Genomic DNA, 17945 nt, shown 5'->3' with positions numbered 1-17945 from the left:
AGTTGCCAACAAACAGGTTTAGCGGTTATGAAATAAATACATTTTATTCAGGAACCTTTAAAAAAGTTTGATAAAATATCAAAGTCAGACCTTTCAGTGTGACAGAACTAAATCTTGTACGTGCATATTTCTCTTTTCTTTAACTATCCAACTCACATCTTACATCATCCCAATGCTTCACTCCACCCTTAATGCCACATTTTAACTAATACCAAACTACACTCCGATAGCAAATATAATCCATCTTCAGCATCTAAAAAGAAATGAAAATGCTCCTCACATAGCTCTATTGTTTCTCATCCTACAGCAGAGACTGGCAAAGTAAAGGCTCCACTGTCTACCAAGGACCCACACAGGAACCAGATTACCAGGCCCTCTAAATCAGCACCATTCATCTGAGTCAATTCCTTTCATTGTGTTTTCCCACACAGGTGTGGAAAATCACATGTGACTGTGTGTGTGTGTCTGTAGAGGTGTGCAGAAGTGTGGAAAACTTGTTGCACTTGTAGAAACACTGCCAGCATCAACTCAACAGTCCACTGTTTCTACAGCTATGATTACAGCTGACATGTTGATCATTGCAAACTGTGACATCCACCCTTGCTGCAACCATTTTTATTAGTGCTTGAGCCAAATAGCAGACTGCAGACGGATGGATAACAGGTTTCATCGCTTTAAAAAATGACCGCATTGTTGATGAACACGGTATAGATTAGGGATGTGTGCGACAACACAATTAGTCGTTGTTATCACTATTTGGTACCAGTCGTTTAGTGTAACTGTTAACATTTTAATTGTGATTAATGGTTTCAAATGCCTTTGTCTGAGTTTTTGACATTGTCCTATTCAAGGTTCACAAATGTAACTCAATGTCTGAGTGTTTCTTAGTTTTAGACGAGCTGGTTAGCCTCATTTTTTTCCTCATGTAGTCGACTAAGAAATTAGTTGCCAGGAACATCCCCAGGTCTGAAAACTGAACCCAAGGAAGTGCATTTGGACTTGACCTCAAAATTCTTTAACTTTTTGGTAGGCCACTGTTCACCACTGTTAAAAGGTTTCTCCATTTGTGGATAATGGCTTTTATCGTGGTTCGCTGGAGTCTGGCCACTGCTACCCCTCAGCCTCCTAAACGATAGACCTATGGAGCAATGATTAAATATTATTTCTGTCTTTCTTTCTGATATATTGATTTTCCAGTCCACAAAAGTCATCAAGAGAAAATGACTTGGATTTAGATTTTTAAAGTGACACGATCCTGTAATGACTCGTGTGTAAAACTTAAGTTCGTTAATGATCCAATTTAACCTTTACAGACTTATGCGGGTCAATTTGGGTAACTTCTAGGAAACTTCAGTGAATTCAGTGGATAAATTAGAAATTCTCACTTCATGTGAGGAAATCAGTAAGAGTGTTTGAACACTTGTGCATAGAGAATAAATACAGTCACGCCTAACGCTGCTGTGTTCATTTTACAGCAGTTCCAGGCCTTTTGTAGAGCTGATGTTGCTGAAGACATACATAAAAACAAGAGTCCAAAGACACAAAAAGGCACATTGATAATTAGACAGAGGGGCTGGGCTCAGTGCCAAAGCGGGGTCTGAGATGTCCCAGCCACCAGGAAAGAACAGAGCCTTTCAGGAGTTCTAGTTACAACATGAGTTGGAATTCCTAACATAGCACGCCCACCATGAAATCCTACATGTTAGCTCTCTATGAACTGTGGCCTCCCGACTTTTCTGCCCTAGCTCTTTATCTCTTTACACAAAAGCAGCAAGGGCCTCCTTTTCACATTAGCATACATCCAATTAGCAGCATCTTGACTCAACGTCATTCCTAAGAGTTGGTAACAAGGGATGTAGTAAATCTCTAATATTGTGTTTTCTTGCAGAGATGGAGAAATGACGGGGTCTGCTCTCCTCTGAAAGCTGATGTGTATAGACCAAATGAAAAGATTAAACACTAAGATATGAGACGATGTTGATGTGAACACTCTCTGCCAGAACAAAGAGCCAAAAAAAAAACCCCAACCCACAGTGCTGTGTTTTGATAGCATCACCAGATGCATTAGCAGTTTGCAAAACTACTGTTGCTCAAGCATCCCGGACAGAAAAAACGGATCTCGACTCTGATGTGGAGAGAATGCAGATGAAGGAAGAGGAACAATCAGAAGAGATGAGATGAGCAGGAGGAGAAATGAGTTTCAGGTAATATGAGGGGGAAGTTTCTTTTTAGTGTATAGGTATGTGTGAGGTGAAAGAAAACATGTAAATGAGTTGTGGAAAGTCTTGCTGCAAGATCAGACGAGTACGGCTGTGAACCCTCTTTATGTTGGGAAAAACCGGGTGGAAAATATAAATTAAAAAGAAAGAGCAGAAAAAAAGCTGGCCTGCTTATTTTTGTCTCCTTCAACAAGACTGGAGCTGACAGAGATCCGTGTTGGTTTAGTTTGTACAGCTGCAAAACTCTGTTTAAAATGGCTTTGATCATCATCTACTTGCGTAAAAAATAAATGCATAAAGCCAAAATACACACTTGTGTATAAAGGCCTACTGTTTATCTCTGTCTCTATGCTGGCAAGAGATAACTCGTTGATGGCAACAACCAGAACCTTCATTTAAAAAAATTACTAAAATGCTGCAGTTTTCCTCCAGGTCCCAAGAGTGTGTCATTATACACTACACTGTCTATGAGCTACACACATTAGCCATATAAAAGATGGAAGCATGAAGTCATCCACTGATTTCTTAAATCCCATTTTGAAGCCTTGATATTAGCATTTTCACCATCTCTGCTCCATAAAACTAGACTTGAGGAAGCAGCGCGTCTGACTGCAAAACCGCAAGCTCACTGGGTAATGACTTGTGATCGAAAAATAATTATTCATTGAGCCAATGAAACACAGTATGACCAAGACTTCTAAAACAGACAATTTTGTAGTCAATATGACCCACAAGCATGACAAATCCCATAAACTCAATAGGAAAGAGTACATTTGTATTGCCAAATGGTGGCCTTCAGATAGAATAAAGATTTGAGGGATGTTCGCATTGGCTTAATTCTTCTCACTTGGAAATAACATCATGTTTTATGCTGTTTGTTGCCATTTTGTACACTGTACAAGAAAATAGCAAGTACTGCTACCTAACTAATTAGTTTTTCTTCATTTTTACATTTTAAGCAAGCAGCAGCAAGTACTAAGGTGCAACTCTGCAATGTAATATGTCAGATAGCCAATTATGTAATTTGTAGTGTCTGTATTTTCAGTATGATATCAGAAAGACAGAAAAGTCTTTTAAATGCCTTTTGACAAAAACATAGCATTAATCCCAGTGTTTACTTGCAAGCTAGTCTCTTTGGAATGTCATTATAGTTTTCCCTCTATATCTGGAAAACAGTCCATGGACTTATCCCACAGAATATGCAAACCCAATTACACCCTAACAGACTTCTCATTTACAACAGCAGAGAAGGACACTTGATTTAGGAGTTGTGGGCTGGGACAACCGCCCCCACCATGGGTTGTGGTAAAGACCTCATCAAGGGAAACACTTATCTGAGGAGCACATCCATCTAAGTGCACTGATTACTGAGAGAGTAAATACAGTCCCTCAAACCAAACCACCAAGGGAGAGCAGAGACTAACCCTGCTTTACTCTGGCTCCATAATGTATGTATGCATAAAGGCAAAAAAGCTGAAAAAAGCTTTATTTTTTGACACAACAGTGACAAAATATGATGCAGTACTGCAACTTAAACCACCCAAAAGTACAGTCATTCAAATAAACTCATCTTTAAACACTTGTACTTTTCATAGATGTGTGGCCTTGTTTGTGGATAAAAATTTAAAATACAAGATGGTAGAAAAAATGACGATGGCGGTAGATAATATATTAGAGTGTGTAACAATAGAAATTAGTATGGGAAAAGAGAAAAATGTCATTGTAAGCTGTATATATAGAACACCAGGTTCTAATATTGAAATTTTTAAGGAGTGGGTAGATAAAACATTCATTAGGACAAATCAAAAAGTCATGTTCATTTGTGGGGATTTTAACATAGATCTACTAAATCCAAACAAGCAGAGAGCAACAGAGGAATTTATTAATACAATGTATAGCTTGGGACTTTTTCCAGTGATCACTAAGCCCAGCAGGATTACAGCACAGTCGGCAACCCTAATAGACAATATATTTACTAATGAAATAGAAAATAGAACCATAAGTGGTCTCCTAATTAATGACATCAGTGATCATCTACCTGTTTTTATAGTGTATAACAGCAATTACAGGAAGGTTAAACAGCAAAACATAATAAAATACAAACGAGTGAGAACAGAAGAGTCAATAAACGCATTCAAAAGTGATTTACTCAAGCAAGAATGGGAGATGCTGTATAAGGAAAAAAATATTGATAAAGCTTATGAGATTTTTTTAGGAAAATTTAAACTGTTATATAATAGTCATTGCCCAGTAAAGAAATATAGTAAAAAACAAAAATATGCAGAGTGCCCATGGATTACAAAAGGATTGCAAAATGCATGTAAGAAGAAAAATACCTTATACAGAGAATTTATATTGAACAGAAGTACAGAAGCTAAAAATAAATACAAGAAATATAAAAATAAATTAACGAGTATTTTAAGGTCATGTAAAAAGGAATACTATGAAAAATTACTGATTATGAATAAAAATAATATTAAAGGGATCTGGAAAACATTAAATACCATCATCAAAAAGGGCTCGGGGCAGGCAGACTATCCTTCGTATTTCGCAAATAATGATAGAAATATTACTAATATGAGAGATGTGGTAAATGAGTTCAATAAATTCTTTGTAAGTGTTGGGCCAGACTTGGCTGAAACAATTCCTGATATAACAGATTCTGTAGAGAAAGAAACTAGACTCATTGACCGCAATCCTCATTCGATGTTCTTAACGGTGGTGGAAGAAATGGAAATCATTGATATTGTTGGGAAATCACAAACAAAAAACTCTACAGACTCTGACGACATTGATATGGAAATCGTTAAGAGAGTGATAGAGGGCATTTCCAAACCCTTAACGCACATTTGCAATTTGTCCTTACAAACTGGTACATTCCCAAAACAAATGAAAACAGCTAAAGTAACACCACTGTTTAAAAATGGTGACAGACACCAATTCACAAATTATAGGCCTGTCTCTCTACTTTCTCAATTTTCAAAAATACTGGAAAAAGTCTTTAGTAATAGACTTGACAAATTTATAGATAAACACAAAATAATAATGGATAGTCAGTATGGTTTCAGATCAAATAGATCAACATCATTGGCATTAATGGAACTGATCGAAAATATCACCAACAATATAGATAAAAGACAATGTATAGTTAGTGTATTCATTGACCTAAAAAAAGCTTTTGACACAATTAATCATGACATATTACTTGATAAACTGGAGTACTGTGGCATTAGAGGAGTGGTGCTAGAGTGGGTAAGGAGTTATTTGAGAGACAGGCAGCAATTTGTGAAAATTGGTGAATATCAATCAGAGTGTATGGACATTGTTTGTGGAGTTCCGCAGGGGTCAGTATTGGGACCAAAGCTGTTTATCCTCTATATCAATGATATATGCAGAACATCAGATATACTACAGTTTATTCTATTTGCAGATGATACAAATATTTTTTGTACTGGAGAGAACTTACAGCAGCTTTTGGAAATTGTCACACAAGAAATGATTAAACTGAAAACATGGTTTGATAGAAATAAGCTATCATTAAATTTGGAAAAAACTACATTTATGTTATTCGGAAATTGTAAAAAAGATGCAGGAGCAAAATGATTAGTAAACAATGTTGAAATAGAGCAAGTTTCGGATACAAAATTTCTGGGTGTGATAATAGATAACAAAATCTGCTGGAAACCTCACATAAAGCATATACAAGCCAAACTGTCAAGAAGCATCTCCGTACTAAGTAAAGTTAAATATTTTTTGCCTTCCAAATCACTCCGGGTACTTTATTGTTCACTTATATTGCCATATTTGGAATACTGTGTGGAAATTTGGGGAAACACATATAAAACTGCACTTCAACCATTATGTAAAATTAAAAAAAAAGTAATCAGGATGATTAATAAAGCAGGATTTAGAGACCATACTAACATCATGTTTTTGAAATTAAAAATACTGAAGTTTATGGATCTTATAAAATATAAAACTGCAAAAATTATGTACAAGGCCAGATACAATATGTTACCAGGAAATATACAGAGGATGTTCTATGACAGAGAAGGAGACTATGAATTGAGGGGGAAATTGAATCTAAGGATTCTTAAAGCACGGTCAAAGGTTAAAACCTTTTGTGTCACTATTTATGGGGTAAAACTGTGGAATAGTTTTACTATAGATCTACAGCAATGCTCAGGAATTAGTAAGTTCATGAAAATACTTCGAAAACTGATTTTGGAAGAATATGATACCGATAAAGATGATCACCCATTGTATGTATAAAAATATCAAATTATATCCAAATTATATCAATCACGGTAGCCAAGTTTATATAGGTTCTCCTCGTGTATCGTGTGGAGTATGTGATGATGGGAATTAGGTGAATTATGTGGGATCAATAAGATGTTGAGCAGGGGTAGGAATTAATAAGTATGTTCATACTTCTTCCTACTCCTTTTCAGACCAAACATTGTTACATTATGTCAGACGATTTTGTTTTATTTCATTATATATTTTTTGTTTATCCGAACACATACGTGTGTGTGTGTGTGTATATCTACATATATATTCGTATCTGTAAATGAAAATATATGTAGTGTGTATATATTGTTTTTTGTTTTATATGTCTGAAACAAATAAAGATACAATACAATACAATACAATACAATAGATGAGGAACTTGCATATTTTTACTTGAATTGAATTCCTGGCGGGGCAGTTTCTCTTCTAGACTGTTCCCCTACTATTGCTGGGATAAATACACTTACCAGTTACACACCAGAGGATCGCTGTAGTAAAATGATGCTATCAGCAAGTGGAAAAGTTGAATCTTTCTGCCATATTGTTCAAAACTCTTTCCAAAGTTATTACTAGTTTCACCTCAGATTTTACTAAATATCCTCATTCAGCTTGACATTTCATTCAATTTGAAACTTCAAATTTGGAATTGACCAAAGTGTCACTGTGTGTCCATTTAATATGCCTCAGAGAACAGCAGCTTGTCAGGTGTAATAAGGTATAATCCTGCAAAGGCATAGCTCCACAGCCCAGCATGTAATGCATATTAATGCAGCTGGCTGAGCAGAGGAATATACATCTGCCTGCACAGACAAACAAGCCCTACAGCAAGAGCACCATGAGTCTTTAAATACATAACTGAGTGGCAGCCAAATGGGGTTTCCTAGCAGACTAACACCTGCAACAGAACACCTTTTGTTTTACCCCCAGTTGTGCAGGGACGCAATGTAGCACATGAGCTGTGAATGAAAATGAGAACTGCATGTTCAAGTGAGTTGCAGAGCTTACTAAAACTACTCATTAAAGACAGGACCGTAAACAGCACACGGCACACACCCGAGGGCATGCACATACACCAAACTTGCAAAGTGACACACTTTGGCTTCATCAATTCTTTATCAATTGCTCCAGCGCTGTATCGCTTGCTATAAGAATAAGCGCTTGAACTGGGTCTTGAGAAAAACCCTTAATATCAAAACAGCTCCGGGCTGCATTATCCAATAAATTTGCTCCATTGTTAAAAATGAAGAAAGTAATCTCCCATGGTGCTGCTGGCAACTAGGTCAGACACACTCAATATTCTCTGCCAATAAGCCAGTATGGAAATGAAACAGATCTGTTGTGCAGCGTGCACATGAACCAGTGTGAATGTACACAGGAGACATGCGCACAGCTGTACATTTCATATTACATAACATGTCAACCTTGCACCCTAGCAACTAAACACTTTACATACCATTCAAATCATGTTTACCCAAGTCACTTTGCTGCCCCTCCTTCATTTTTCATGCATTCTTCCACAATTATAAGACCCGAAGCTCTGTTAGACTGTTTTAAAAATAACAAAAATATTGGTCTTGGAGGAATGATTACTTCCTGGGTGTACTTTGGTAGTACTTTTGTATTCTCTAGTGAATCACCATACTCTGAGATCAGGTTTTAAGGTTTGAATTACCTCTGAATGACAAAACGTCATCTTGTTTTGAACCAAACACAGTGAATTTCTTGTTCACTTGTGAGAAGCACATAAGTAAACACTAGCATTACGAGTACATTGTGTACCTATCTGCTTGGGTGGAATAGAAAAAACCCATAATCAGTACCTATGCTTTGAAAGAGGCTATAATTTTTGTGAAAATGAACCTGATAGCTACACAAATATATCCAGCACAATACGCTTTAAATGTAACCTTAAAGGAATTGATCCAATACACAGGCGATGGACAAGTGTGCTCTCAGACATACATAACTGCTGTATGTGGTTAGGTGTGTGTCCCCCACATGGCTTGTGGCAAACTGCAAACGGGACTTCTTATGGTTTTCTGTTAACAATGGCTTTCTTCTTGCCACTCTTCCATAAAGGAAGGGCAGTTATGGAGCTGTTTTGCAAAGAAGAATGGGCAAGGATTTCAGTCTCTAGATGTGCAAAGCTGGTAGAGACAGACCCTAAAAGACTGGCAGCTGTAACTGCAGCAAAAGGTGGTTCTACAAAGTACTGACTCAGGGGGCTGAATAATTACACACACCCCACTTTGCAGTTATTTATTTGTAAAAAATGTTTGGAATCATGTATGATTTTCGTTCCACTTCTCACGTGTGCACCACTTTGTGTTGGTCTTTCACCTGGAATTCCAATAAAATTGATTCATGTTTGTGGCTGTAATGTGACAAAATGTGGAAAAGTTCAAGGGGCCGAATACTTTTGCAAGCCACTGTAGTAATCTCTGGATTGTAGGGGGAAATTGTTCCTTGGACATGCTAAAAGGATGCAGGAGCAGTGGCTTAATTTCAGTTAAAATAGGTCAGTGGACATTCTTGCTCCTTGTGCTATGGTTTGGGTTCAGTTAACAACCCTATATAAGGTATATGATATTTCATTTCCATGAAGTACCATAATTTAGCCACTAATACAGAATGCTAATACATTACACCTCTCTAAATTATCAGTCTGGTTACACAAACACATCACGGCAATCACAGATTATTTTCTCTCTTATGAAAGCAACGATTGCAACTGGCCTCCCATATCAATGGCGCAGCCACGACTAGAAGGATTTTACAAAGCAACATTATTTAAGTAATGTAATCTTGTTTACATAGGATAAATCTGCTTCCTAGTAAGGTTGACCTTCCGGATATGTTGCTCTGACAGCCAATCCAACAACTGTTTCAAAGTAGCAAGAAGCTGGGATCACACCGACAATTTAATCCAGCTAAAACGTTAATCCACAAATGGAGAACAGATATACCACTGAAGAGGCAAAGGAAGAGCCACATACCAGGATTGAAACACCTCTTAATAACAAAAAACATTATGATAGATCGACTAAGGAGACATTCCTTTCTCTTTCTTTTGTCTTCACTGAGTGGCGAGGCAGTCATTCCAAATACTAGAGGAAATATGAGACCGGTCACCAAAGGTTCACCAGCCTGGAAAACTTTTGTGTATTGCTTGCACAACTTGTGCTGGCTCATAACCTCATAATCAGCTCTTTGATGATGTGGAGTTGTCTAAGGAGTCTGCTGTGTGCACCCGTTTTTGCAAATCGTATTTATTTTTTAATTGTATGCTCTATATTTGGTTTATTTCATTTGTACTTGGGTTACAGCCTCGAAGGTAACTTACCTGGGTCATTTGTTGTGTATTTACTGTTATCAAGCAAAGACACAAAGTACAGTTTGAATGACTCATCTTCCACCAGCTGTTTGCTCACTCCACTTTCAAAATCGTGCCAGCAGCACAGCCTTGAGGCTTTTTCCAATCCAGCTGCTGAGGTGTAAAAAACAAAAATCAATTGACCATGAGCTACTGACCCCCTCCACTAAGTTAACTATCAAATGATTATTGAACTTGCAGCTACAGCTACATGAAGCCCGACTCTACTACACAGATGGAAAAGCTGTAATATTTCTTTCTAGCTTAAGAAGAGAGTTCAGTTTGTCCTCTCTGCAAATTAGGCATAAGATCCCAAACTCTTCTTTTAGGACACAAACCAGGACAGAAGCTACAACACCACGGACTGCTCTAATCAAACAAAACGTAACAGCCATGACACAAACCCCATCATCCATACTAATTAACTGACATTTTATTTGCATTGATATTAATCAATATATCAAATAAGCACAGAAGGCATGGGAAAAATTACTATTTCATATGACCTGAATTGCATTTGCAAGCTTAGAGGTAACCTGACTAAAACACAAATGTATCTAAGCTACAATGTGACGCTCACGTTACTATCTCTGCTTCGAGTGCCTATGTAAATATCTTTAAAACAGTTATCAGCATTATTATTATAAAGAAGCGAATCATCTCCACATTCAACTACAGGCAAATATAGAAACAACGTGGGGAAAAGAGTTTTTGACAGCCACTCAAAGCATTTAAGGCACTGGAATAAAGGGATAAAGTTCTAATAATGTTACACTTTAAGTCTCACATCGTAGAAACCTCACATCCTTCTGCATCCTTGTTGGGCTGTTGAGAATCCAGAATTTGAAAAACAACTAAAATGAAAACCTAAAAACATCAGATCCGCTTGTTCTTTCCATGTCACAGATGCCTAACATAGACACACTGATCTGTTCATCCAAGACACTGTTATCCTGTTATCCTGGCAGTTCTTACAATGAACAGAGTACAAAGTCAGCACAGGATGGGATTTTTATTTGCATTCAAATCAGCGGAAGAGACATGAAGAGTTGCAAATGATAAAATGTAAATGAATGTGTTAAAAAGAGAAAAGAATGAGAAAATGAGAGGATCAAAGCAACATAAACAGCGTCTCCTGCTGATGCTCATTAGCTACAAGATGCATTTGGAAAGTATGCTCCTCGTCCATACACGTTCCAGTAAATAAACACTGAAACACCTCCATGTCAGACAATCACATGTCCTTGTCTATACAAGCACGCAAGTAATTCCACAAAGTCAAACTACGCTGCCTACAGATACAGATTTGTTCTCTTTCATTGCATCACAGATTCATATCCAAACACAAGAAAACTGTTCCAGGGCATGTGGAGGCAGCGACACCGTAGCCACAATCTGAATGCCACAATCATTCACCTGCCTGACTGGCAGCTTGTTCTTTTTAGCAAGAAATACATAATAGACCTGAAGATAGCCCTGAAGATGAGTTCCAATTCCAACTATGTGTTGCCTGGAGCATGTAATAAAAGCCTAGTTGTGCTAGATTAAGTGGTGCTGTCTATTGGAACCACACACATGCTACTTAATTACTTTAGTAATTAAATAGCAATCCTAGACAGGCTATCCCATCTGTCAGGGAAGGAAAGGGGTCAGGATTAATGTGTGTAGAAGAGTAGGTGAACTCCAGAGCTTGTCACACACTACTTGGCTGCCACCCAGCTGTCTGGGTAATAAAGTAGAAGACTGATTAGCCCAGTTAGCCGGTTAGCTAATGGGCTAACTACAGCACCCTGCTGCTGAAGACTCAAAACTAATGAGACGGGACAAAAGTTAAAGAAGTGAAATGCATTCATGTGCTACTACTGGATACTCAAGAACACAGCACACATGTGGCAGTCTGCACAAAGACACTTAATTGCATGCAGACACAGACACTTAGATTCGTTCAAGTCTAACAGACTTCTAATCTGACATTTAGCCAGATGGGTTATCCCTAAATCAAGGTACAGGGATGAGGGAAGTGTAAGTGGGGGTTGTTTTTAGAAAAGACAAGCTGAAACCAAGACTTTTATAGCTAAGCATTAGGTTTGGATTCTTCTGACTTAACTTTGGCATGCTAGAGACATTTCTTGACATACGCACTACACTTCTTTACAATACCTCTAGCAGGAATTATTACATAAAGGTTGTCTGAGCAGGTTTTTGCATAGATCTTAGTTGTAGCTATGGAAATTATTGTTCATCTTAAAATAGATCTAACTCTATAAGGGTTGTAGCAATGCTAGAGTTTCCAACTTGATGCCGAAACCCAGGAAATACTCGATATTCATTAGCATTTTTAAAGAAAATTCTGACACCATCCTTGTCATTTTTTGAAAAAGTTACATTTTTAATTTTCATCTAATTTAAGACTACATTTTAGAAAGATAGGACTCCGGAGAACAGCAAGTGAGAACGTCTGTAGTGACTGAAAACCCCTCTCTGCTAACTGGACAAATGGAAACCTGTTCACCTGGGGTGTCCAACTCCAGGCCTCAAGGGCCAGTGTCCTGCAGGTTTTAGATGTGTCGTTGATCCAAAACAGCTGGTTTAAATGGTTAAATGAGCTCCTCAATATGTTTTGAAGTTCTGCAGAGGCCTGGTAATGTCTAACCATCTGATTCAGGTGTGTTGACCCAGGGTGAGATCTAAAACCTGCGTACACAGATGGACAAATTTCTGGTACCATAAATTACACTTCAGTTTGCAGCCCTTCACGTCCTCAACCCTGCTCCTCAGGCCTGAACGACTAACATTTAACTATGAACTAACTTCTGATAACTGTGTTGTGCAAATTATTATCTAATCCTACGTTCACTTTTGGTAGCCTTTAGTATTTAGAGTTTTTTGACTGGTGTTTTAGGTATTTTCACACCTAACCTTTGCAGTTAAATATTGTAGTTAAATGTTAGGGTTAGATTGATCTGTACATCTGTAGGTTTAACTTTGTATGTAAAGAGCCAGTTTGACTGTAAACCAGCCCAGAACAAAAAAGAAAACATGTCAAAATGAGATGCAATACTACCAACAGACCTTAAAATAAGACCACAGTATTGACACAATACTTAATGAGACTATACTGTAGGTTTGCTGTGTGATGTGAAAGATGTGAAATCCCCACATTTGTTTAGAAAACTAGTGTTTAGAAATTATATAGTTTTGTAGAAAGGTCATTAATGATTAATCAGTAGGAAGCCTGGTATGAAGTGTGAACTTCTTTTTGTAGTATGAGCAGAATTTTTGAGCAAGCACCCAATCAGAAAGCCCAATTTCTTGCAATAAATTTCACTGTGCTTTTCCGCAGCAGAGAAACAAGTGGTCTCGTTAGCAGCCATAAAAATCTTACAAATCTTACAAATCTCAGTGGAGCGCACATAACTCACAAAATGTCACTGTTTTTATAGTTTTGTGTTAAAAAGTAGTTTGTGCAAAGTGGCAAACTTTCTATACTTCCACCTTCTAAAACATCAAGAATCACAACTTTCTTTAAAATGTAGTTTGTGCAATATTGTCTGATCTTATTTAGAGTACACTGAAAAAGATTAGATCATTTTTCAATAGCTTTTCAGCAATGTAGCTCACAAGCTATTTCTCAGCTTACCTTGACTTGTGCTCTAATACGCTAATATGCTTAAAACAGCTAATGTGTAGACAATATTTTTTGATTGATATTTATTTCCACCTTTTGTTACATGGAATTGTTTTAATAAAATAAAAAGTGACATGTTTAAAAGTCTTTTAGTGTTTCATCAAATTGATTCTGAACATTTAGCCCATGAAAAAGAAAAGCGACTCATCAAATAAACACAGACCTCCAAAGAAGTCAACGTACACATTAAGGCAAGCCTTTTATACCACAAATAATAATAATCACAAATATTATTATTTTGGTCAACTCTTATCTTAGCTATGTGTTAACACTGTTAAAACTTAACGAACTTCATGTAATTTTTTGAACATCAGTCTTTTTACAATGGAATTCTTTCAACTTTAAATAACTGAAACACACAAAAAAACAGCTAACCCCACTAACCCACAGCCCCCATTATGGGTGAAGACGGCCCAGTTAGCAGCCTTGGGAGAGCTGACCGCAAACTGTTACACACTGCACAGAGAGGACCATGTCAGAGAACCTCTGTGATCATGAGCAAGTGCAATTAAATTTTACTTTTTCTACATACAGTGGGGCAAAAAAGTATTTAGTCAGCCACCGATTGTGCAAGTTCCCCCACTTAAAATGATGACAGAGGTCAGTAATTTGCACCAGAGGTACACTTCAACTGTGAGAGACAGAATGTGAAAAAAAAATCCATGAATCCACATGGTATGATTTGTAAAGAATTTATTCGTAAATTAGGGTGGAAAATAAGTATTTGGTCACCTCAAACAAGGAAAATCTCTGGCTCTCACAGACCTGTAACGTCTTCTGTAAGAAGCTTTTCTGTCCCCCACTCGTTACCTGTATGAATGGCACCTGTTTGAACTCATCATCTGTATAAAAGACACCTGTCCACAGCCTCAAACAGTCAGACTCCAAACGCCGCCATGGCCAAGACCAAAGAGCTTTCGAAGGACACCTGGAAAAGTATTGTAGACCTGCACCAGACTGGGAAGAGTGAATCTACAATAGGCAAGCAGCTTGGTGTGAAAAACCAACTGTGGGAGCAATCATCAGAAAATGGAAGACATACAAGACCACTGATAATCTCCCTCGATCTGGGGCTCCACGCAAGATCTCATCCCGTGGGGTCAAAATGATCATGAGAACGGTGAGCAAAGATCCCAGAACCACACGGGGGGACCAGGTGAATGACCTGCAGAGAGCTGGGACCAAAGTAACAAAGGTCACCATCAGTAACACACTACAACGGCAGGGAATCAAATCCCGCAGTGCCAGACGTGTTCCGCTGCTGAAGCCAGTGCATGTCCAGGCCCGTCTGAAGTTTGCCAGAGAGCACATGGATGATACAGCAGAGGATTGGGAGAATGTCATGTGGTCAGATGAAACCAAAGTAGAACTTTTTGGTATAAACTCAACTCGTCGTGTTTGGAGGAAGAAGAATACTGAGTTGCATCCCAAGAACACCATACCTACTGTGAAGCATGGGGGTGGAAACATCATGCTATGGGGCTGTTTTTCTGCCAAGGGGACAGGACGACTGATCCGTGTTAAAGACAGAATGAATGGGGCCATGTATCGTGAGATTTTGAGCCAAAACCTCCTTCCATCAGTGAGAACTTTGAAGATGAAACGAGGCTGGGTCTTCCAACATGTGAATGATCCAAAACACACCGCCCGGGCAACAAAGGAGTGGCTCCGTAAGAAGCATTTGAAAGTCCTGGAGTGGCCTAGCCAGTCTCCAGACCTCAACCCCATAGAAAATCTGTGGCGGGAGTTGAAAGTCCGTGTTGCTCGGCGACAGCCCCAAAACATCACTGCTCTCGAGAAGATCTGCATGGAGGAATGGGCCAAAATACCAGCTACTGTGTGTGCAAACCTGGTAAAGACCTATAGTAAACGTTTGACCTCTGTTATTGCCAACAAAGGTTATGTTACAAAGTATTGAGTTGTATTTTTGTTATTGACCAAATACTTATTTTCCACCCTGATTTACGAATAAATTCTTTACAAATCCTACCATGTGGATTCATGGATTTTTTTTCACATTCTGTCTCTCACAGTTGAAGTGTACCTCTGGTGCAAATTACTGACCTCTGTCATCATTTTAGGTGGGGGAACTTGCACAATCGGTGGCTGACTAAATACTTCTTTGCCCCACTGTAGATCTTGTTGACCTAAGGCTCTTTAAACATCTTGGCTTGAGCTGAACAAGTCGGAACCATGCTGTTGGACAAACTCAATTTTACACCAATGATCTTTTTTTTCATTATTATGTATAAGGTCTAAATCTATATTAATGTACCCGTGACAGGTCTATACCAATATAGTCAGTGTGTGGAGATTTTTGACCACATGCCTGCCAAAGAACAATCCACCCAACCTCACCTTGGTGATAAATATATATATATATATTCTAGGGTAAATATATAAATATAGGTTTCACTCTAAGATATAATGGTGGTATAATTTATTGCTGATATTTGGAGATTATTAGCTAAACTAGGGCTGGTCAATTAATCAAAAATGAGTGAAAAACAACCTCTAATTAACATAATCCTGCAACTTGCAGACTTTTTTTGGCATAATATCTGCTGGGTGAGCTATCAGTATATTATATACACATCTAAAAGTGCATGCAATAGCACAGTATACTCTTTTGCCTTTGTGTTGCTGCTCTTTGCCCAACTATAACCTTGTATTTAGTACTTGTGACAAAAGGGTGGGCTGGACCAAGGGTCAAGATAAAAGCAAGCATGTGTTACAATGAAAGACATTATAATCATGGAGGCCTGTGAAAAACCTCTAGTAATAATTTCCAGGGTGAGGCAAACAACACCCACATAAAAATGACTTTACGGGTCAAGCTGTGAATCTGAGTTGCTACCCACAGCCTACAGCCTTCTGTGTATCTATATACACTTTGCTTGCAACAGCTAAGCAAAAAGAAAACGGCTGTGGTGATTCCAGCTAAATTGACTGAGCACCTAACCTGAAGTCAGCAGATGGCTGATCGAGAGAAGAAACCTCCCTTCTCAGCTCATCGTCCATCAAGACAGCCACAGTGCCATCGCTAATCCCCTTCAGGACAAGCCCTCACTGGCAGAGGTCCCTAAACCCAGCACTGAGAGAGATAACGCTGAGAGTAATGCTCATATTCAGACTTTTAACATATCTGACAAATGTTTTGAGATGAATCTTTGAATTTAAAAAAATTGAATCTAGTTAAACCACTGACTGCACCCACTAATAAACAGTTATAGCAGTAGCTGAGGCTGAGAGGCTGGGACACACAGCTCACAGAGGCAATAAAGCTATTATAATATCCTTAGCAGCAGATTACTGTAATTTGTTTCAAAACAGCACTGCTTTTCAGTCGCAACTTACTTAAAAGGCATGATGCTTGTTTTGAGCTTCAGTGTTATTTGCACCAGGTCATTATTACCTCGTATGTGTATCGCTAACTAACTCTGAAAAGATATGTAAACAGAACAGCTTTAAAGCAGGATTCAGGTTTCAGCGAGGTCTGTGTGGAGGGCAGGGTGTAACAGCATCACAATATGAAAAACTCCTCACTCAAACTGTTTGGTCAACTAGCTGTCAGCTTCAAAGTGATGCACGACAAGCAAATTAATTCCAGTGTAGGCACAGCTTAAGTTGTACCTGTGTGCCCATTTTGGTCGCCAAACTCCTAAAGAATAACCAAAAGGAGAGAAGAGGAGACATCCTCCTGCACTGTTACAAACTAAGCACTTATCTCTTTGGTGAAAAGCAGACAGTTTATCCATTCTCCCTGTTTTGTCTTTCACTGTATGTCAGGTGCTGTTGCGTTAGTTTGTGTACAAGCTGAGGCTCGTTTGATCTGTGCAAAGGGGAAAAAAATTACACTTGTTGCATCTTAGTTGTGGTCCATTATTTTGAAAACTGTAGTGTTTAGTCCCTTTGCTTTTAGACAGAAATCTGACTCCATTGAGGCGCCAGAGCTCATCACACCCACCCATCTGTGTTTCTACCAGATGTATCACAGTGTGTTTTGGAACAATCCCATGATCAGTTCTCTGCTTTGCATCCATTTCTTTTACAAAAGCATTTTTAGGCTGCAGGGAGAAGTAAAAGTGAGACACAGGAACAGCACAGCTCCTACTGTGTCTTACAGTCAGATGAAGGATGGAAAATAACAGTCTAAATATAAAGTAAAAATGGCCAACTATATCTCAGAATTGCTACATTTGGTAAAAACAATAATCTCATAATTTTAGAGGGAATTAATATGATTGTCAAAAAGATCACATTGTACCCAGTATTTACTGGGTACAATTTAATTTTCTTTAATTAATTTTTTTTAAATGTTTCAAATGTTTAAAAAGGGAAAACAAGGAACACCATAAATGATAAAATAATAATG

At 38.1% G+C, this 17945-nt stretch overlaps 1 protein-coding gene across 3 annotated transcripts in view; it reads right to left on the bottom strand.

Annotated features, from left to right (window-relative positions):
- caskin2a (CASK interacting protein 2a) overlaps positions 1-17945 on the bottom strand; it is a 56028-nt gene that overhangs the window by 31718 nt on the left and 6365 nt on the right. The window lies entirely within an intron of this gene.

This window comes from Astatotilapia calliptera, chromosome 8 (genome assembly GCF_964374335.1).
Source record: "Astatotilapia calliptera chromosome 8, fAstCal68.1, whole genome shotgun sequence".
NCBI classification, from domain to species: Eukaryota; Metazoa; Chordata; class Actinopteri; order Cichliformes; family Cichlidae; genus Astatotilapia; species Astatotilapia calliptera.
This window is presented reverse-complemented; position numbering and strand designations above follow the sequence as displayed.